Source organism: Podarcis bocagei (assembly GCF_964188305.1).
Source record: "Podarcis bocagei genome assembly, chromosome: 5".
NCBI classification, from domain to species: Eukaryota; Metazoa; Chordata; class Lepidosauria; order Squamata; family Lacertidae; genus Podarcis; species Podarcis bocagei.
In genome coordinates this window covers 61,703,607-61,726,228 of record NC_138129.1, presented here as the reverse complement: position 1 = coordinate 61,726,228, position 22,622 = coordinate 61,703,607, and the positions used below count along the sequence as shown (strand labels likewise).

Sequence of the window (22,622 nt, the reverse complement as noted above, 5' to 3'; positions counted from 1 at the left end):
AGCACCTCAGTTCTGCTGATGCTGGGCTTGATGAGGCATATTACCATCACCTGTTCTGAGCCTGCTCCAGCTGAGGAATCATACCTCTCCTCCCCGAGCTAACGAGCCCCACCTGGCCAGCTAGTGGGCTGGCCTGTAGTCCCTTGCCAGCCTTAGCCTCCTAGAATGCCCCTCCTGCTGCTTCCTACACCTCAGAGCTTGCTGTGTTTATGGAGACAGGGGCCCCTCTGGCAATGGGTCCTGCTTCTTTAGTTCCTGTGCACTGACTTGCCCCATCCCCACATCCTCCTCCATCAAGTCGTGAGTACTTCCTACACCAATCTCTCCTTCCCCACCCCCAGCTTGCCTCAGTGTATCCCAGTCCTGGCTGGGATCCTCTTCTGCCTCCCTATCGTCCTGCCAGTTTATGACATTCTACTTAATTTTGTCCTATATCCAGACTGACTTTCCTATGCTAGGTTTATATGCCCTTTCTTTCTCAGTTCTGCTTTGTCTCTCTTGTGAGTTCTGCTCCAGAGGTCCACCTCAACACGACATCCAATCTTGCTGGAGTCTCATATTTCATCCCTCTGTGTGCTCTGCTGCATATGGCCTAGTATTTTTTCCCTTCAAAAGTGTAAGTAGTATAGCCAAATATCTCACTCCATTGGCCAAAAAAGAGACTCATCTTGTGGGCTATTTATCTATATATGCTCATAGTAGTTTCTAGGAGATGCCATTTTAATTTCCCATAAAGCTTGCTATCAGCTATAGACTGATAACTGCATTTCTGTAAGTGCTTCTCAGAAGGCACTCTGTTGAAGGTTCCCTCAAGCCTGTAGCTGGCCCAATATCTTCCTCAGCCCCATAGTACATGTTTGTAAAATTCTATTATGTACATCAGTGGAGGAGAGAATATTCGCTAAAGGCACCCTTTCCTCCATTATCATCACCTGGACTAATGGCAATGCAGGAGTGTAAGACCTTTGTTCTAGAGGCAAACTGATAAACTGAAGAGGTCCCACTACAGTGTGTGAGCATGTGGGTGGGGAGTAGGAGAGGTCAGGTTTCATGTGTCCTTGCTATTAAAAGGCACACAAATTGACTTCTGGGCTATGCATCTAGCTTGAGGGAAGGGTGGAACATAGCGGGTGTCATTTTTCCAACAATGCAATGTGTCCAGATAGTCAAATGATAGCATGTGTTTGGGATCCAAGGTTTTTGACAGAGCATGGAATTGAGAGTCAGTGCCTCCTCTGCACATGCTAAAAGTCTCATGTGATTGAACTAAAATGTGGGTGGGTTCAGGCACGACTCAAGACCAAGATTTAGCTCAAAAATGATTTATTGGAATATTAGGAACAAGAATGGCAAACTGGGGAACTCAGCCCAGTATATATATACACCTTAAGCCGGCCCAGGGCAATATGCCTGCCTGCCTGTGATAGGTCACTTTATGCCATGACTAGCGAATCATAACACTGGCCCTATTGCAGCAGGGAATGGCTGCCTGCCAGCTACCAGCAAATGTCATTAGAGGTTTGAGAATCCTCTCTGTCTTTTGTTATGCAGATAAAGCTCCTGAGCTCCAGGAGGCATCAAGGCCTAGGCCTGCAGTGTCATGCATACAGCCTGGCTTCGGCCTACAATGCCCGCATGCATAACAGGAACATTCCAGTATGACACTTTGATTTATGGTATATGTGTCCATTGTGCTCAGTTGTTGGCTACTCAAATGAGTAAAGGGTAAAACAACAGGGTCTGCGGAGGGGAGAATGGCTAAGAGGAGCTGTAAGTTTTCCAGTCGTTCTAATACGACAGAAATAAGAGAGAGCAAATGCTAAGGCACAATGGAAAGGAGTTCCTCTCAGAACTGGGTAGAATGTGTGGCAGAAATTTTGTTTGTATGGGCTCAAAAGACATTTCCTTTTCCTACAGCAATTTCCTGTCTGAAGAAGGAAGCACTGAGGGAAACACATCCTTCTATTTTGCTGTTACTCTGTTTCTTGTTTCCTATGAGGCAGAGTCCTGAGGCTGGCAGTTCATTTTGTGTGTCACAAAAGGGCAAAAAAAGATCACTTGTTGTGTTTATTATTGTACTGTTACTGCCAAACAGCAGAGAGGAAGTTGTGAAATTTTCTGGCTCAGTTGCTAAAGCAACTTTACTAGCCTGATACTATGTAACTTGACTGGGTGGGGGAGGGGAAGCATGTTTCTGTTCTGCCTCAGACCCTCAAATGCATTGGGTCAGCCTTGCTTGTTCTGTTCCCCTCCCCTCCCCTCCCCACCACCACAGGAGCCAATCCCTAAGGGCTGAGGTCCCTTGCGACAACCCTGCCAGTTGATGGGCACTGCCATTCAAATTGTGTGTATGTGTGTGCTGCATCTTGTTATCAATTATGTGGGGCCACCCCCCCAATATTTTATTCAAGTTAGCACCTCTTCCCCACCCCACTAGGTTCTCTCAGTTAACAGCAGTGTTGAGCTCTAGCTAAATAAGGCATTATCATTATATGATTGTAATGGAGAGACCATGTGATTCAAAGTGACTCATTTCTCTCTCTGGTTTTTCAGTCAGATATGCTTTGTTGTTTAGTTGTTTAGTCGTGTCTGACTCTTCGTGACTCCATGGACCAGAGCACGCCAGGCACTTCTGTCTTCCACTGCCTCCCGCAGTTTGGTCAGACTCATGTTTGTAGCTTCGAAGACACTATCCAACCATCTCGTCCTCTGTCATCCCCTTCTCCTTGTGCCCTCCATCTTTCCCAACATCAGGGTCTTTTCCAGGGAGTCTTCTCTTCCCATGAGGTGGCCAAAGTATTGGAGCCTCAGCTTCACGATCTGTCCTTCCAGTGAGCACTCAGGGCTGATTTCCTTAAGAATGGATCGGTTTGTTCTTCTTGCAGTCCATGGGACTCTCAAGAGTCTCCTCCAGCACCATAATTCAAAAGCATCAATTCTTCGGCGATCAGCCTTCTTTATGGTCCAGGTCTCACTTCCATACATCACTACTGGGAAAACCATAGCTTTTACTATACGGACCTTTGTTGGCAAGGTGATGTCTCTACTTTTTAAGATGCTGTCTAGGTTTGTCATTGCTTTCCTCCCAAGAAGCAGGCGTCTCTTAATTTTGTGGCTGCTGTCACCATCTGCAGTGATCATGGAGCCCAAGAAAGTAAAATCTCTCACTGCCTCCATTTCTTCTCCTTCTATTTGCCAGGAGGTGATGGGACCAGTGGCCATGATCTTCGTTTTTTTGATATTGAGCTTCAGACCATATTTTGCGCTCTCCTCTTTCACCCTCAATAAAAGGTTCTTTAATTCCTCCTCACTTTCTGCCATCAAGGTTGTGTCATCTGCATATCTGAGGTTGTTGATATTTCTTCCAGCAATCTTAATTCCGGCTTGGGATTCATCCAGCCCAGCCTTTCGCATGATGAATTCTGCATATAAGTTAAATAAGCAGGGAGACAAAATATAGCCTTGTTGTACTCCTTTCCCAATTTTGAACCAATCAGTTGTTCCATATCCAGTTCTAACTGTAGCTTCTTGTCCCACATAGAGATTTCTCAGGAGACAGGTGAGGTGATCGGGCACTCCCATTTCTTTAAGAACTTGCCATAGTTTGCTGTGGTCGACACAGTCAAAGGCTTTTGCATAGTCAATGAAGCAGAAGTAGATGTCTTTCTGGAACTCTCTAGCTTTCTCCATAATCCAGCGCATGTTTGCAATTTGGTCTCTGGTTCCTCTGCCTCTTCTAAATCCAGCTTGCACTTCTGGGAGTTCTCGGTCCACAGATATGCTACTTAGGCACAAAGGGAAGTGGCAAGAGGTGACAGGAATCAAATATCCCAGAATGAAATTCAGTGACTGAACCTCACCTCTGTTTGGCTCTGACTGCTAAAAGCATATTTTTACTGAGATTTATAACCCAGCTTATACACCAGTGGTGGGGAGCCTGAGGCCCTCAGGATGTTGCAGAACTACAACTCTCATATATCCCTGACCACCGGCCATGCTGGCTGGGGCTGATGGAAGTCCAGCAACATATGGAGAGTCACAAGTTTGCTTATATCTGCTTTACACAATAGAGTTGGTAAACAGATGCACAGAGGGGGAGGGCAGGGGAGAGGGAGAGGGGGAAATGTCACAAAATCCAGGAAAAGGGGGGAGGTTAAACTTCCAAGTGCTCAGAAATGAGTGTATTGACTCAAATATATGTCAAATAACTCCTTCAGGAGTGTTTTGAATACAGTGGTACCTCGGGTTACATATGCTTCAGGTTACATACGCTTCAGGTTACAGACTCTGCTAACCCAGAAATAATGCTTCAGATTAAGAACTTTGCTCCAGGATAAGAACAGAAATCGTGCTCCGCCAGCGCGGCAGCAGCAGGAGGCTCCATTAGCTAAAGTGGTTCTTCAGGTTAAGAACAGTTTCTGGTTAAGAACGGACCTCCGGAACGAATTAAGTACTTAACCTGAGGTACCACTGTATTTCCTTCTTAGGCCTTATTCAGTCTTTCTTGTCCTTATGCAGTAAGGGTGAAAATGGAGGTGTGCTTACCCCCTCTGTCATGTCTCCTCCTTTGCATTCTGGCTGCCTGTTCCCACAAAGCTATATATGTTGGACAAGGAGGTCTACAGTGTGCAGTCTGCTGTTGGCTTCTTTTGCGATTTAGAACCCCATATGATTAGTATAGCAATTTCTTCACTGCAGACCTTCGTCCTCTAGAGAAAGGGCAAAGGCAGCTAGAAACATATCCACACATCCTTTCCCCTTGCACAGTTCTGATTGTGTGATGTTTCTAGTTCCTTCATCTTTGGCCTCAAAGCCTGAGACTTGGCTGTGCATGACATGCTTCATGTAGTCCCGCCCACCCCCTGTTGTTGTTGTTGTTGTTGTTGTTGTTGTTGTTGTTGACAAATAGCTGACAGCTGTGGGTGTCAGGTTCAAGCTAGATTGGGACTGTAGCCTGTTTGTGGGCTAACCTGTTGATCCCATCACAGTCCCAATCAGATCCAGGGTCCTTCACACCTGCAATTCAGGATGGGAGGAAAGTGTCCACTGGTGCCAAATGGAGATTTTGTCTTGCTAGAAATCACAGGCAGTGTGTGTGTGTGTGTGTGTGTGTGTGTGTGTGTTATTGTGTGTTTCTGATCAGGAGCATAGCAGGCACGAAGGTTTGAAGCCTCCATGGGGTTAATTCAACTCATATCCCTGCAACCCAGTTATTTATGTACAAGCAGTACATCTAGACCACAGAGTGCCGCACAGAAGATATTGCAATACATTGGTTTCAATAAACAGATTTCTGTGCACCAATAAACATATTTTTTGTGTGTCTAGAGAGCTCTTCTACCCCCCCCCCCCATATGAGAAGCCTGCCACAAAGATCTGGAGTTTTTCAAAACAGATCTTTTAAGCCCTTCTTCTGACATTCCTTTATCAACCGGCACTGTGGGAATAATGTGTGTGCAGAATTTGCCCCTGTGTGGAGAATGGATTTCACTGAGCCTGTTTGCTCTTTTCCCATGCACAAAGATTTCTTTCTCTCTCTTTTTTAGAGGCAGACCTAATGAGCAGGGTGAGCCTAACCTCCAGGTGATGACATGCTTGTTTTGCTACTCCTGCTGAGACACAAATAGCCTGCTGATGAGATGGAGACTGCAGGAATGATTAAGAACAGTTCAGATGCAGAAATGCAACTGCACAGCGAAAGCTCAGGGGCAGCCGGCGATGAGACGCTGTATTGTGCTCTCCTATTAGAAGGAATGTGGTAGTGATGTATAAGGTATGAACGATGTGGCCTGCAGAGTACCAGAAGCACTGCCTTTGCTGCTGTTGCTTCTGCTGCTGAGAAGGAGATGCTCTCACTGAACTGAAACTGCTGAGGATTTTCTCACTAGGATACCCGTTTCTGAGTGCTTCTGCTTTCAGGATCTACGGATTCTACTGCATGCAGACTGACTGATATATATACATACACACAGGGGTTATCTCCCAGAAGAAAATAAAGAACTGTCCATATTGTTTTAGGAACAGAAGACCAGGGGGAGCATTTCCCCCCTGCAACAAGAGGATGTGTAGGGGGGCAGATGAGGAAGCAACCCTGTCTGAAGGTAGGAGAGAAGTTATATTCCTCTGATTGCTTTGAAGATGAAATAAGTAAAGGGCTGAGGGGGAAAGATGATTTTTGTCGAGTTTGTGGTTTTGATTAAATGTCATGTTGCTGTTTGGCATCCTTGGTTCATGTACCTGTACAACCCTCTTTTTAAATTAGCCTCTTCTGCCTTTTCTTGATACAATCCCTTTAGGATGGTTATGATTAGCAATTTGGAAATGATCGGGGCTCATCTACGCTGCTGGTGATGGGATGAAAAAATGCAGAAATGCCTCAAAGAGGCTTTGCAATATGTACCAGGCATGCAGTATCCTGCGGGGTACAAGTGGCATTGAGAATTGGTCGAGGATTCCTATTAACTTTTCTCCTTTTTTTTGCAGAGGTGGGGCTGGAAGGGTGTTGTGGGATTGCATAGATAGCCCTTAATTTCAGTTGAAGTTCATGTTTTTTGCCTTTTCACTCTCAAGACTGTCCAAAACCTGCCGTTGTCAGCCTAGCTGTATGTGACTGGAGTAAGTTCTACGCAAAGGCAGAGATTCCAGGGAAGGGACTGGAGTCTGACAGCATGGCATTTATCCTTTGCCTTTGCCACAAGGGCTAAATCACAGGGAAAGGTACATTTTATTATGCAAATGTGGAGATGTGAATCCAGAGTGTGTCTGGTGGGATCTTTCCCCCATACAAGCTCGGGATCCTTTAACTCCTGCATGTCTGACCCAAAGCAACTTACTTAACATTCTGGTCACCTTTCTGAAAATGGTACAGAAAATGCACGGAGTTATTGACTTCCTGATTTTACACTGTTAGGTCCCCCTTCCCCTGTCAAGCTTCTCTCTCTCTCTCTCTCTTTTGTGTGTGTGTGTGTGTGTGTGTGTGTTACTAGACGTCTCTGATTGGTTTTAACATTTGTACCTGAATAAATATTTTCCTGCCCTTCACACTGCTTCTCGATGTCTCTCCAAAATGCAGATGATTAATCAATTAGGCTAGTGGCCAATTAGGCATAACCTTGTAAGAAAATAATTAGGTATGGGCGTGTGGGGATTTGACTGGCAATGTACTACAGTATACACCCAGATATTAAAGCTCTGCCTTAGTACATATATTCTGTTCAGTGGCTTTTCTAACAAGCATCAAAGTGCATCAACTATAGATATACCCCAAGGGTTTCACATCTTCAATAGCAGCAGTAAAACATATTTTACCAGTACTTTCTGAAGCAAAAAATAGGGAAAGAGGCCAAAGGGACTGTTGGTCACCGAGTATCTTACTCGTTTATATATTCTGTTTGTAATTTTGTGTGTGTGGTTGCTTTATGGGTGTATGTGTGCTTGTGTGTGTGTTTAAAATCCTGCAGCACCAAAGGAGATGAGGCTAAAGTGTTACATCTGATGAGAACCATTATTTTTACCAATATTGTTAAATAAATGCATTATTAAAAGAGGACACATAGAATGGTGGTTCCTAAGTTGTGTTCAGAGAGGAATTCCTCTTTATTGCTACAGAGGTTCTGGCACTGCAGCATTACAATACAGCCATATTAAAAAGGTCCTTGGAGCAAATAGTCCCCTCATGCCTCATCTTCAGTAGACTTAAGTAATTCTCTAGAAAATAATAGCAATGGATTTAAACAATCTAGGCTAAATTGATGGTTTTTGTTTCTTTAAAGTTTCTTACATTTACCAGGGGCAAACGTAAATGTAACCTGTCTAGCATACTTCAAATACCTATACATAATTTTGGCAACAGGTCATCTGGTTTTTCAAATGAATCCTAAGGATAGCATCCTCCTTGATTTGTGTATATTTATTTGAGTGGAGGTCTCGTTTCTGTAGTCCTTTGATGAGGAGAGTGGGTGCACGCTGAACATTACTCTTAGCTGAACAGTTTGCTACCATATCTCCCCCGAATATATGAAAAAGGACTAAATAACAATAAGTACAAAGGGAAAGTCGGGATGAAAGGAAGAAGATATTCCTGAAGGATTACTGAGCTGGCAATTTCTAAGATATTAAGGCTTGTTCTGAAATATCCTCTTATTTTTAAATTGTACATGATTGCATTGAGACATCAAATTCAATTCAGTCAGTGAAGAGGCAGCAATATATATGACAGTTGTCTGACACCAAATCCACAATTTCATTCTTGAGAGGCAAAGGAACAGATTCCAAATGCAAAGCTCTTCTCTATTCACATGTCAACCCCTTAACCCTTTGATGGTTTGATGCTTAAGGCTAGTCTTTGAGCTCCAGACCTTTAACTATATACACCAGGCGATTCCTATTGATGACTAGCACAGATGAAGTGACTTGTTTTGCAGTTCTGAATTCTAGTCTTCAGTCTTTGAAAAAAAAAGAAAATACTGTTACAGTGTTTTTCAAATGCATTACAGTATTCAAAAACAGATGCATGTCATGATTTCAGAAGGTTGGGGACGATATCCATCTTGCAGATACCAGGAAGCAGGGCTAATTCTGCATTACACTTGACATGGAAATTTTGGGCACAGTGTTGATTGCAAAGATAAGTCCACACCAACCCTTTGGATATACCTTTTGCAAAGAATTAATATCACTGGAAAAGGTGATCTAAGACCTGTCAAAGTTCAGTTGTGTGAAACATGCCTTGGGTGCAGAAGGTCCCAAGTTGAAGTATCTCTGCTTAAAAAATGTCAGACAATGATGGGAAAGATGACCTGTGCTGGACACTGTGGAGAGCTTCTGCCAAGCAGAGTTCGAAATTCTGGACAGAAAGGAACGGGCAAGCGAATGAGCCAATGTAACACTACCTTTGACCTGGTAGTCAGGCAGAGTTATATTGGCGTTATTAGGACAATTTTGAATTGTGCATGGGTTTTTGTGTCTGGGGATCTATAGTAATGTTTGATTTTGCATTTTCATCATCATCATCATCATCATCATCATCATCATCATCATCATTATTATTAATTTGTTTATACCCTGCCCATCTGGCTGGGTTTTCCCAGCCATGCTGGGTGGCTTCCAACAAAGTATTAAAATACAGTGGCCTGTTAAACATTAAAAGGTTTCCTAAACAGGGCTGCCTTTAGATGTCTTCTAAAAGTCTGGAAGTTGTTCTTCTCTTTGAGATCTGGTGGGAGGGTGTTCCACAGGGCGGGTGCCACTACCAAAAAGGCCCTCTGCCTGGTTCCCTGTAACTTGGCTTCTCGCAGTGAGGGAACTGCCAGAAGGCCCTTGGTGCTGGATCACAGTGTCCGGGCAGAATGCTGGGGAGTGGAGACACTCCTTCAGGTATACTGGACCGAGGCCATTTAGGGCTTTAAAGGTCAGCACCAACACTTTGAATTGTGCTTGGAAACGTACTGGGAGCCAATGTAGATCTTTCAAGACCAGTGTTATGTGGTCTCGGCGGCCACTCCCAGTCAGCATTCTAGCTGCTAGGTATAGCTGGCTAAAAAGTACTGTTTCTAAGCTTGCCCATAGTTTCAAATCTAGGTTTAGCACTAACTACGAGACTAAAAAGGTTTGCTTGGCAGATTGGTTTACTGTGCATGGACAAATTGCATCTGCTTTGTTCCTCTTGGCTCTGAAATATTTTTTTAAAAGCAATAACTAAAAAATATACTGTATTGAAGGGGCAGTGTAACCAGATAGGAGGAAATTTCTTGTGTTGCTAACTCTTGTGGAGCAGACATCCCCTTCCCTGCCAATTTGAAGAAGGCCACCAATCAAGCTCCAGAGTTTTGACCACATACAACATGAATTCCTGCTTGACAGCTAAGGCAGGCCATGTGTCTTGCTTACCATAGTTTTCAAATGATGAAGAATACTGAAAGTGTCAGCCAGGCTTTCTGTAGGTCCCACCCATGTACAAAGTACACATAATGGCTACCATTCATGCTCAAAATGTGCAGCAGGAACCATTTTGGATATTGCATTTTGCCATTGAAGAGGCTCAGAAAATAGACTGAGAAAAAGGGAGGATTAAGTGGTGCGGTTGATATGTGGAATGGTACCAAAACATCTCCTTGCACCAAGGACAACCAGGCCACTTAGATAACATCTGAAGTGGGCGTCAGGGTGGGAGATGCACAGTGCTAACTGGATAGAACAGAATTTGAGAGGAAATGTAGGAAAGGATATAGGAATAAAGGACACAGCCTTCTAATGAGACCATTGGTCCATCGAGGTGATCTAAAGTATATGTCCATGTAACTTCATTGATACAGGATATATTTTGAGGAGCAAACTAGCCATGACGCTTTGGTCTTTGCATGCTTAGCTTTGTTTATGAATTAGTAGCTGCAGAAGCACCTGGTCCAGATGAAGACCACAATAGGGGGAGTGAGGAAAGAAAAGAGATTTAACTCTTTGCCTCTGCTATGATTCTGATCCAGATTCTATACATACAAACCCAATTGGTCACAGGAGAAGTTGCACTTGCACTAAGAGGAGGTTTTGTCCTGGATTAGCAGCCCCCAATAGCAAAGGATTAACTCTTCCTCCCCATGCTGTGCTCTAAATCTGGGTCATCCCCCCAAATCCTGCAGTAGCAATTTTGTAAACAAAAAACCAACACCAGCCAACCTAAACAACTCATTGAGTGTGGCCCTGAATCATTCCACTGTGGAATGGGACAAAGTACCCAATTTAGACATGGGACATGTGTGGTGCAAACTGTCTACTTTTGTGTTGCAGATGTGATTAGACAGGCTTGGTGTCCTTTTAAAGTTGAATAATGGTTTCTAAGCTGTTTAAAAGGCAAGGATTCTTTTGATACCTTATGGGGCAATCATATAAGTACTTTTGTTTGTAAGGGACAGGCTGTGGGAATTGTGAATATGGGGAATGCTTATCATAAGGAATGCTTATCCTAACAAATCTTCACCATGGTAGAATAGCTAAATCCAAAGTCGTATCACAAGAGCTAAATTCTTTTGTTATGAAAGAAAATGAAGTGAACGTAATTCAATTGTTGCCGAAAGGAATTGTGGGGAAAATAATGGAATAATCCAAGTTGGTGCCCTGGCTGGGTTAAATATTGATTAATATTTTTAGCTACGGGTTTTTTGGGTTGGTTTTTTTTTTTACGTCTTCAAGGGAAAAAATTGTTGGAAGATTAGCATGGGGAACTAATAGTCAGAAATGGGTTTAGCATTTTATGTGAGAGATTGAATTAAGGATTAAATGAGTGCTTTGCTTTCCTTCAGAGTAGATTACTTTGATCAGTGTGCATTTCACCCTAAGGGTCTGTGGCTCTCTTGACACATACATGGCATGCTTCAGTGTGTGCTCAGGGCTTTCCACATCCTGCCCTACTTATCTGAAAGGAAATCCAACCACTCACATTGCTTTACATATTTTATATTTCATTTCCTTTTTGTTTCATGGCTATGTAGAAGACTGAGTTGTTATTTTTTTTATTTGCTGTATTGGAGCATTTATGGCAGTGTATCTAAAGCCATAGCCATCTTTTGGGATGCACATTTTACAGCAATATATGCAGGACTTCTGCCCATGGCCACAATTTGCTGATGTGGTCCTGTGAGCAGCTCCTGAGGTTGGCTTTTGCTGCTGTGGAGTTGGAAATTCACACATGAGGCTTAGAGTGGCTTCAGCATCAATTGGGTTTGTACAGCAAATGTGAACTGTGCACTGGCCACATATTTATTTCTGTTGCCAATGCCACTCCTCCACTTTTTCTTCCACATGTACAACAACCAGACAATAACAAATGAAAGGAATAGGCAGCCTGCAGACTTCCACATGTTGGTGGACTCTAATTCCCATCAGCCCCAGCAAGCATAGCTGATGGCCAGGAAGGATGGGAGTCAAATAATTCGAGTGTCTATTCTGCATTGCTTTATTTTAATTCAAAATTTAATGGCTGGGGTTTTTGTGGGTGGTTTTTTTTGCTGTTTATTATAGTATAGTACCTTGTGTAGAAGGAGATTAATAGATTATCAAAACAATGCCTGGAATGCCACAAGTTCCTCATTGCTGGCATGTGGAGTGAGAGGTCATCAAATCAATATATGCCTCACGTGTGAAAGTTCCCATTTTATTTCTAACATGGCACCCAACGGAGGCTGGGGATGTGATTTCATGGTGGTGCTGCCTCACAACTTGAAACTGGCAACCCCCTCCCCAACTTGACTGCAAGTAACTTATGTATACTGACTGTGGTTACTGGGATAGTCCTAGTGTCCTGTGTGGCTACTAGCTAGACAGGAATCAGTTGTGGAGGATAGCCACATCTAGCAGTAGCATTATGTTTTGGGATGTAAGAAGGCATCATTTTCTGTTCCACCCTGTATTCTTCACAATGCAGTGCTGTTTCCATTACACTGCAGCTCAACTTCCACCAAAAACTGTGTTATTTGTCCCTCTGTCCACTATGACAAAATTACATAACTTATGTAGCTTTCATAACTTGCAAAAAAATAGCCTAAATTATGTTGTAATTTTATTATTCCACCCAATTAATTTTGATGCAAAGGAAACACAATGGAAATTGGGTTGTGGTGGTGGAATGTAATCAATTACATATTGCAGGCTGAAAGAAACAACTACAGCAAATACTGATTGTATTCACTGGATTGATTGTTGTTTAGTCATTGAGTCGTGTCCAACTCTTCGTGACCCCATGGACCAGAGCACGCCAGGCACTTCTGTCTTTCACTGCCTCCCGCAGTTTGGTCAAACTCATGTTCGTAGCTTCAAGAACATTGTCCAACCATCTCCTCCTCTGTCATCCCCTTCTCCTTGTGCCCAACACCAGGGTCTTTTCCAGGGAGTCTTCTCTTCTCATGAGGTGGCCAAAGTATTGGAGCCTCAGCTTCAGCATCTGTCCTTCCAGTGAGCACCCAGGGCTTATTTCCTTAAGAATGGATAGGTTTGATCTTCTTGCAGTCCATGGGACTCTCAAGAGTCTCCTCCAGCACGATCATGGGTTAAATAAGTAAACATTGGCAATTTCCTTTCCCATTTTTGATTTTGTTAGAATTCTATAACATCCCTACCTTTGAATACCAGTCACTGGGGCACAACAATGGGAGAGGACTATTGCTCTCATATGCCATGTCTTTTAGTTTTTACACCAGAATAAGCTGCACTGATATACATATATAAACAGATAATTACTTTAACATTATGGCATAAAGGGGATTCTAGATGAGGTTTTTGCATGCACACAATTTATGGGCATGGGTAATATATAATTTCAAGTGTATAATAACAGTGGTTCTGGGTTAACTGTCTTTGATATTTGTGCATTGACTGACTTACATTTGTGTAATGCAGGGATATCTTGACAAGAAAAACTTGTTTCAAACTGAGAGAAGATGCTGTGTTTAAGAATGAGAGATGATCTGTGCATCATTTTACATGACACAAATCCTCCCCCTGCTGCTTGTTTGATGACCAGTGTTAACATTTTACTTGTTGCCGGTAAAGAATTGCTTGATCTCAGTAAAGAGTTGTGCTTACCATGGGCTGTTTATCTATCTGCATATGTGATTTCATATCCTCATTAGAAAGCAGATTTTATGTGCAGCTTTAAAATAGTCAATGGGATTTAGGATCCATAAGAAAGCAGTTAAATCCAGAGTTTCCAAATAAGCCTCGTATGCAGAGAATAGTGAACACCCTAATCCTGACCACATTTCCTTGGAATTTTCTATTGATTTCAGTGGAACCAAGTAGCTACAGTATACTTCAGATAATAGATTGCACTCCAATAGGAAATCATGAGTGTATTTATTCAATTCCTTTTTTGGTCACTTAAGGGTATCTTGTTAGTAGCACAGGGTGAGGCAGTAAATAAATTAGGATCTACTAACAGATGTCCAGAATGTGGGTGAATATATCATTCCATTCTTTTTTCCAAATGTTAAAGCAAGTGATCTCAAAGTTTAGTTTGTGTGTCTTGTTCCACTGTATTTATCCTGAAAGCTAACCATATACCAGGCAACTTGGTTTGTAGTTTGACTTCAGTTGGATACAATAAAGCAATAATTTAGTACTAATGCATTTGTAGGCAGATGAAGCTTTAATGCTGTAGCAAGTGGAAATGTAAAATTTTCTTATATTCAGTTATTGCAATAACTTAAAAAAGGGCAAAAGGGGGGAAAAAATCAAATGGACTAGGCGTGTAACTGCATTCATAATTGTTGGTAAAGGAGAAAATAAGCATGCCCTTAGAAATTTTACTTTGGAGCCCAACGTTTTAGAGTTGCTGCAGACATCTGTTTGATATCAATAGTCATGCACATATATTTACTTTTGTGGTGTAATGATTAGACTAGGGCCTGGGAGACCAGGAATCTCATTGGGTGACATTGGGCCAGTCACTTGTTAACTCACCTCAGATCACACTCTGAGAATGAATGAGGACATCTATGTTCTCTTGCTTCCTGTCTGATACCCTCCTCACACAATTCAGCCAGTGATGTAGGTAGACCAGCACTCAGGTCTAAGGAAAGGGTGCCATGAGTTTCACCCTGCTGCTGCTATGGACCCTAGTGCTGTGGGATCTTATCCATGGGGCTCCTGCCTGCCAGCCTTGGGTTTAGTGCCCCTTGTCACCTGCATTTGGTTCAGAGTCTGGCTCCTTAGCCAGTGACTTTGCAGCCTCTGACTTAATGTCTTCATCATTGCTGGTTGTGGGATCAGGACACATGGTGAGCAGTGAGTTCTGCCTCTGTTAATGACTGGAAAATTGCAAGGTGATTGTGATGGTTGAGTGAATAGAAAAAGATATTGAGGGAGAGAGGAAGTATAGAGAGAGTGATGAGGTAGCACCAAAGAAAATGGCAAAGAAACTGATGATGACTGGTGTCATTGTTTAGGAAATAGGGGCTATATTGTTCTGTTTCAAGCCTTCTCCACCTGTTTCCCAGCTGGTCAGCCAATCCTTCAAATGTCTAATTAAACCAATTAGTCTGGTACAACTGTTTAAATTTCCATGAGGTTTCGGCCTTTTCCAGTGGTCTAGAACCAAATGCCATACATTGGAGACATGTGTTCATTATTTTATTGGGCTGGCTTAGGGTTATGGTTGCCCTTCAAATAGCCTTTGTTGGTTGATGAATAGAATGCAGTGAACTTGTTCTCATTTTGAAGGAGGTGAGTCTTCTGGCACCACTCCATGGCAGGAGAACATTTAGTAATGATGCAATTTTCTTGGTGCTATCTCTACTAGACACCCAAGGCAAAGCTAATCAGAACAAACAGAAAAGGGACAAGAGAAGGGAAAGTGAAAAGGTTAGGAACCTATTCAAGCTATTCTAGATACTTCATGCCAATCATTCTGATTCTTAAGTGGCGGTTGTGTCCTAATGCTTTTTAGTTTGTGCACTTGTATCTTAATACGTCTTTTCGAGGGAATACTTATTTGGGATATTCAGAATGCAAATTTACTGCCTCAGTGAGAGTGTTTGCAAGAGGATGGTGAAGTCAGCAAAAAACAGAGTGAATTTTGTTACAAATAAATATTTTTAAAGTTTTTTTGCCAGCTGCTGAAGCAGATTATGTTTGAGGAATGCTGAAAAAGCAGTGGAGAGTGGGAGAGAGCTGCATTTGGATTCTCACTGCTGAACAGTGTGAGGAAAGTGTGTGCATAGGGGAGACACAACCTCTGTTCACTTTGGAAATATAACATTTTCTTGGTATTAACCAAAGAAAGATATTGTGACTAACCCTGGGTTGTTGTTTTTTTAAAACCAAGGCACACAACAACTTGTTAATCTAATTATAGCTACTCAGCTTATCCTAATTTTAATTACAGAGGTTAGATCAGAAACTTAGGCTAAAGAGTTCATTAGCAGGCAAGGCTTTTAAAAGTACCGCATTTTTCCGCCTATAAGACACCCCCATGTATAAGACGACCCCCTATTTTGGGAGACTCAGATTTAAGAAGATGGGGGCAGATGGCCCCTGTGTATAAGACATCCCCAAATTCTAGACATTATTTTTAAGGGAAAAAACCTAGTCTTATATACGGAAAAATACAGTATATTATACAGTGAAGGCTTCCAGAAGCCAACCATCAGCATCCTCGTTAAAGCACTGGTACACTCTTCCATTGGACAGGAGTGAGCCCTTCACAGCAGTAGCCTATGAGTTTTGGTTTCTTCTTCATTTTCATCAGAGCCAAGCAGTTGCTTATGAGGAACTCATAAGCAAAAGCCCTCTCCTGCTGTTGTGACCCAGAGGCTAACATTCTGACCCTGAGGGTAGTATATTGCTAGTAGCCACTGATAGCCTTATTCTCTATGAATTTGACTAATGCCCTCCCCGTTAAACCATCTAAATTGGTGGCCATAGTTTATGTGTGCTGTGTGAACTGCTATCTCCTTTTGCTATGCTTGGCTCAGTAATTTCTTTGCTGACTTGGCTTCCTTCCCACTCGCATGAAAACTGAATAGCTTGCTCCAGGCACAAGGGAAGCTCATTCTGCAGCAAGATGGAACTTCAAATGACCTTATTGTGTTGTGAGAACAGCAGAACAATCTCAGACACTCAACCTTTATTTATTAAAATGTTTTTATACCAACTTTTGGCCCTATGAAGACAATTTGTGAAAAGAAAATGCAAAAAAAGCAAGTTAAAGAGAAGCAGAATTACATCAAAATATTAACAACTCAGATGAGGAGAGTTAGAAGCTCCTCTGATGACTGAGGAACAATATATCGACAGATAGCATGTAGGAGTGACTGATGCCTGATAATTTATAACTTTTGGGAGTCCATGTTTTAAAGGCTGTTGGAATCAAAGCTGTATCAACAGGCATTTTGTTTGAGGTGAAATTGATGTTCGTGTGTGTGTGTGTGTGTGTGTGTGTGTGTGTGTGTGTAAATACAGTGGTACCTCAGGTTACATACGCTTTAGGTTACATACGCTTCAGGTTACAGACTCTGCTAACCCAGAAATAGTACCTCGGGTTAAGAACTTTGCTTCAGGATGAGAACAGAAATTGTGCTCCGGCGGCACGGCGGCAGCGGGAGGCCCCATTAGCTAAAGTGGTGCTTCAGGTTAAGAACAGTTTAGGTTAAGAATGGACCTCCAGAACAAATTAAGTACTTAACCCGAGGTACCACTGTAAGACTCTTCTGTACTTTCCCCCCCCATTCTCACTCACAAGATAACTACTTCAATGGGGAGGGACAGATTTATTTATCATGCGAGGGATTTATTAACCACTGAAACATTAAAATAATACCATACAGTAAGAATAAAAGCAAATTAAACAAATAGCACAATTCTAAAAAATAAAATAAAAATCCCAGAACTGCTCACAAATTCCTGCATTGCAGGGGGCTGGACTAGATGTCCAATGGGGTCCCTTCTGACTCTATGATTCTATGAAGTAAACTTGGATTTCTGGGAAAACCTAGAGAAACAGAAAGGCTTTTTAGTGTTCGTGCTGGTATGACCTCAATGAGCAGCGTGTTCCACCTGAACCTGCATGGAAAGACCTGGTCCAGACTATCATGGGACAAACTAAAATGTCTCTTTGCCCTGGAATTAATTTCCCTCTTGTACAATAAGAAGTATGGTGGAGGGAAAAGCTTTTTTTTCTTGAGGCCAAGGGGATTTTCAGAGGCATTTATAGGTTGTTCCATGGTAATCTTAAGTGTTGTGACTTTTTTTTTTATTGTGACTTCAATATCCAGGAAAAGTGAGGCTCATATCAAAATTAATGGCTTTATCATGTGCCAGAGTGAACTTTCCCACTTATCGCATTGATCCTGTGGGTATTATTTGTTTTGTTTTCTCTTGTGTGGCATGGCTTTCTAGAATCATTAATTTTGCTAAATATATTAAGACTGCAATCCTATACACACCAACCTGGGAGTAAGCCTTATTGATCATAGTGGGATTTATTTCCGAGCAACCTTTTGGTGCAGCATGTTTGGGTACTTAATGACCCCACCTTCTAGCACAACCCAAGCACAATCAAAGCTGTATCAACAGGCATTTTGTTTGAGGTGAATATGGACTATTCCAGGTGTAGACTTGAGGCTTGTAGGATCTGCTTTGTTACTTACTAGAACCCCAAGATGTAGCCAAGTACAAAAAACCCACAGAATTAAAATAGCAGGGCCCCCATTAGCAGATTCTTAACTAGGGATTATTTTTCAATAGCAAAACAACTGTGTTCACAGACCTTTCACATAAAAACCCACCACTGGTTAGCATTCTTCAATTCAAGAAGCAGCATTTTATTGTTGTATCAATTGGGAGTCAGATAACTCAGCTATCTCCCAGTTGATCTCAGCCCTGCCCACCCCTGATTACAACAGTTTGGTGATGTTGGGATCACCCCGCATATTGTTAAAACTCTTGCAGGTTCCTTCATGTCCTATATGCTTAAGACGGTGGACCTGACTTTACACACCGTGTTAGTACTGCATTCTGAAATATCCTCATTTTAGGACAGAGCTGAATGTTTTCCAAAGATAACATCTTTTCAGCACACAAAAGCGGCTCTGGGGGAAGCTTCTAAAAACATAGCTACTTTATTATTTATGTCCCTATTTTCAATTTAAGGGAAATCAACAGAGCTTACAAGAACAATGCATACAACAAAACAAAAGTTCAAAGAAGCCAGTGCATTGAAATAGTACCACCATACTAAAACACCAATAAACAGCAGTATTAAGCCTTCTTGGCATTTAATTATCACAAATGTGAGCATCAGTTACAATTAAAATACCCAAGAAGAGTCCTGCTGCATGACCACTGTGAGAACAAGATGCTGGAGTAGATGAGCTAAGTGCAGTCCCAGTGCTGTCATATACCATAGATTTGTTTAATGGCATTGAGATATTGGCAGTTTTACTTTCACACCCTCTCCCAATTATCCTAACATGGAATCTACCTTTTCCATAGCTGCTACACACAGGGTCAACATTCTGATTCAGCTGTCCGCTACAACACCAAAGCCCTATTTCTGGCTAGTTGCTGCCAGTTCAGATCCATGAACGTGTATGTGGAATTTTGTTGTCGTTGTTGTAGTGTGCATCAGATTGAATTGCATTTTCCATTTTCCTGACCATTGGAGCTCTTCAGAATCTATTTTTGTTTTAAATACCACGGACAATTTGGTATCATGAGCAAACTTGGCTACCTCACTGCCTCAACCTTAAGTCTCGAACTTTTATGAACAAATTAAAAAGCACAATTCCTAGTACCGGTCCTAGGGGGACTCTACTTTCTATGTCCCTCCACTGCAGAATATGAACTCTCTGATTCCTTAACTGGTTACTGATCCATAAGAGGATCTACCCTCTTAGTTCATGACTTTTAATCTTACTTAGGAGCCTTTGGTGAAATATTTTATCAAAAGCTAAGTAAACATTTATCAGATGTAGACCTAAACAGACGTTTAGATTTATTATTTTTATTTTTAAACTATATGCTTATTCTATGTATCTGGTTTTTAAATGGTTGGTGAATTGGTTGGTATTTTAAATATGTTGTAAGTAACTTCGAAACATTTTTTTTGAGTGCATAATAACAATAACAATATACATTGTACACAATTCCAACCCAGTCACTTCTGTCTATGTACTTGTCTACATTCTCAAAGAACCCTAAAAGCCAGGGCTTGCTCTTGCAGAAGCCATGCTGGTTCTGCTTCAGCAAGGGTTGTTCTTCTATGTGCTGGATAATTCTATCTTTAACAATGCATTTCATGAGTTTTCCCAGAACAAAACTGGCCTGTAGTTTCCAGGATCCGAATGGATCCCTTTTGAATAATTGGTGTTAGATTGAACATTTTCCAGTCTTCCACTATGGTCTGATCTTGGGGACAAGTTATATATTTTGTCTTATAAGTTCAAAAATTTCACATTGATTACTGACAAAATTTGTCAGTAAGACCTAGAACTGGCATTATGAAGCAGGTCATTTTTTCAAACAAAAATTGCTGCTGGAACTGGGACGACAGAGAAGATTGCAGTGAAGTGAGCTCACCATTGCCTGAATGTCTGGTGTGTTTATATGTATGTATGTTTGTATGCATGTGTGTTTTGCAAGCCTCTTAAATATGTGTTGGCTCAAAATGTTCAGCACTTTGTGAAAGCAGGTATCCATGAAACAAGTTAATTGCCTTTTGCTGCCTGGAGAGAAAATCCTTATGAAACACCCATACCCATTTTGGCTCAGCCCTATTGACCTCTCCTTTATGTTATTACTTTCTGAAGTATTTGGAGTGTTCTTCCCATGCCTTGCCTCTTCATGTGTAACCAAAGTGGTTTGTTCCAGTGAGTATCATGCAGGCTTCCACTTAGGAATTATGAAAGCCAAATTCATTTCACAGGTGATACAGCTTTCAGTCATGGTTACTCTGGGATAGATTTAAACTGGCAGAACAATGCAATAGCTGCATTGCTATCATTCAAGGCCTGAGCAAGTTGGTTAAGGCAAACCATTTCCTGAGTTATAGGACACTAGAGAATGCCAATATCATGTTTTACCATTTTAATTTCTTCGGTTCAATTGATCAGCTGCCAACAGGGAAATTTCAAACCCATGTAACACCAAGCAGGGTTGAACAGAAATTATTGAACCCGAACACCCCTGTTTTCTCTTTTAATGCACATACTGGATGCAGCCAAACTCAGTGTTCTTCAGGAATATTTTGACCATCAGTTTCTACAAGTGTAATCTGCAACAAAACCAGCTGAATGTCCCCTTCCATGATACCACATTTTATCCCCCCTCCTAGGTTTACACACAGAGAGGCGTGCCCCACTGCATTTTAGGTGCCTAAAGATCTTTTGCTCAATGTGCTTTACAAGCTGAATCCATGCAATCAGAATTAAGCAATCTTAAGTACTTTAAGAAAACTGCATACAATTACAGTCAAGCAGATCTTAATAAAATGGGCATTATGTTAGGTGCTACTGCTGTGTGCATGGAACAGACTCTCTTTCAAGGCATAGCTATGGATTCTTCTTCTTGGGGATATAGCTAAGCTAAGTGTCATAATGAGTGCCTGTACCACTAACATACTGCACAAGACTTTTTGTTGTTTTCGATGCAACAGAGCTGCTGCATAACATACAATACACACCACTTCACCCATGCCTGGTTTGCTGACATGTGTCTACAAAATGCCAAATATTCCATGAAATTACAAAGGGATTGTCCAGTGTTTGAAACTCCCATTGTTCTAGGCACATTCTGAGACAGGGAATTTCTTTAGCGCAAGCAGTTTCTGAGTTCTGCATGCAGTACTGCACCTAAGATTTCAGATTAAAACTGCAGAGTGGAAGGAAAGGAAGAACTTTTTCTGCCTCCCCACTTATGGCTACTCTCTGAAGACTGGAGAAGAGATCCTCTTAAGAATATTAGGGGTGGAAAGGGGAAGGAGTAGACTATGTGAAAAATGAACATAATATTTTAGCTGCAGTTCATTCATTTTCAGCTTTGTATTCTTGTTATTTAAAATGCACGCCTAGACATTCCGTTGTTGCGCCCTTAACCTAGGTTTAAGGTGCCATTTAGCTCCTAGCTTTCATATCTCAGTTTCTAACACTGGGCTCGTCCACACTTCCACTTGCCCCACCGCTTCCTCCTGGGAAAACCCAGCACCCTTAGCAAGCTACAATTTCCAGGATACTTTGTGGAAAACTATGTTAAAGTGGTGTTCAAGCACACTTTGCATTTTGCCCCTCTGCAAAATGGTTTCCTTTGTTAGCCTTGGCTCTTGTTCAGCCTTCTGAAGACATGGGGGCAAAACCACAGTGCGCCTTATTGCTCCAGACATGAGCCTTAGTACAAAGGATAGAAAACAATGGGGAGGGGCTAATGAAGTCTTGGCCTCCAAAATGCACTTACTAAAGATGGGATAGCTCAGTCAGTAGAGCATGAAACTCTTAATCATAGGATCATGGGTTTGAGCCTCATGTTGGGCAAAAGATTCCTGCATTGTAGGGGCTGGACTAGATGACCCTCATGGCCCCTTCCAACTCTATGATTCTATGATTCTATGAGTCCAGTTGTAAATGTGTCTAGGATTGTGCTGCATGTCATCCAGGAATTTGCCAGTGATCCAGTATGTGCAAGTTTAAGTCATAGTTTAAATTTGTGATATGTATCTGTGCTCACTCCCAGGTGCAGTTGGTTTTCCATCAGCCCCAGCCAGCATGGTCAATGGTCAGGAGTGATGGGGGTTGTAATTCAGTAATGTCTGGATATCCCATTCTGGTTCAAATAGCATAGATAACATCCCTTCCAACCAGTTCTTCAAAGCTATGACCTATTTGTAATTTTATCAGTTCACTCACCAAAATTCCTGGGACACAGCTTTACTGTGCTTAAAAATGTTACGCAGGAAAACATATTTCTGTCCAGTCCACAACCAGCCTTCTCTAGTGCTCAGTCATTTGTCTTTTCTGTCAGTCCCACTTGCTGATCCTTCTTTTTCATCTCATTTGCACTTCTGAGCAAGCCACTTGAAGATTGCCAACTGATCACATTATGGGTTACCCATAGCACCATGAATTATTCTGTGATTGACTGACCAG

General features: G+C 41.9%; 1 protein-coding gene across 1 annotated transcript in view; it reads left to right on the top strand.

The window, feature by feature from the left end:
• The window catches only part of DAB1 (DAB adaptor protein 1), a 656,563-nt gene that overhangs the window by 61,406 nt on the left and 572,535 nt on the right, over positions 1–22,622 (top strand). Inside the window, exon 10 of the mRNA XM_081196886.1 lies at positions 5,547–6,101. The gene's annotated coding sequence lies outside the window, so the exon portion shown is untranslated. The remainder of the gene's footprint in view (positions 1–5,546; positions 6,102–22,622) is intronic.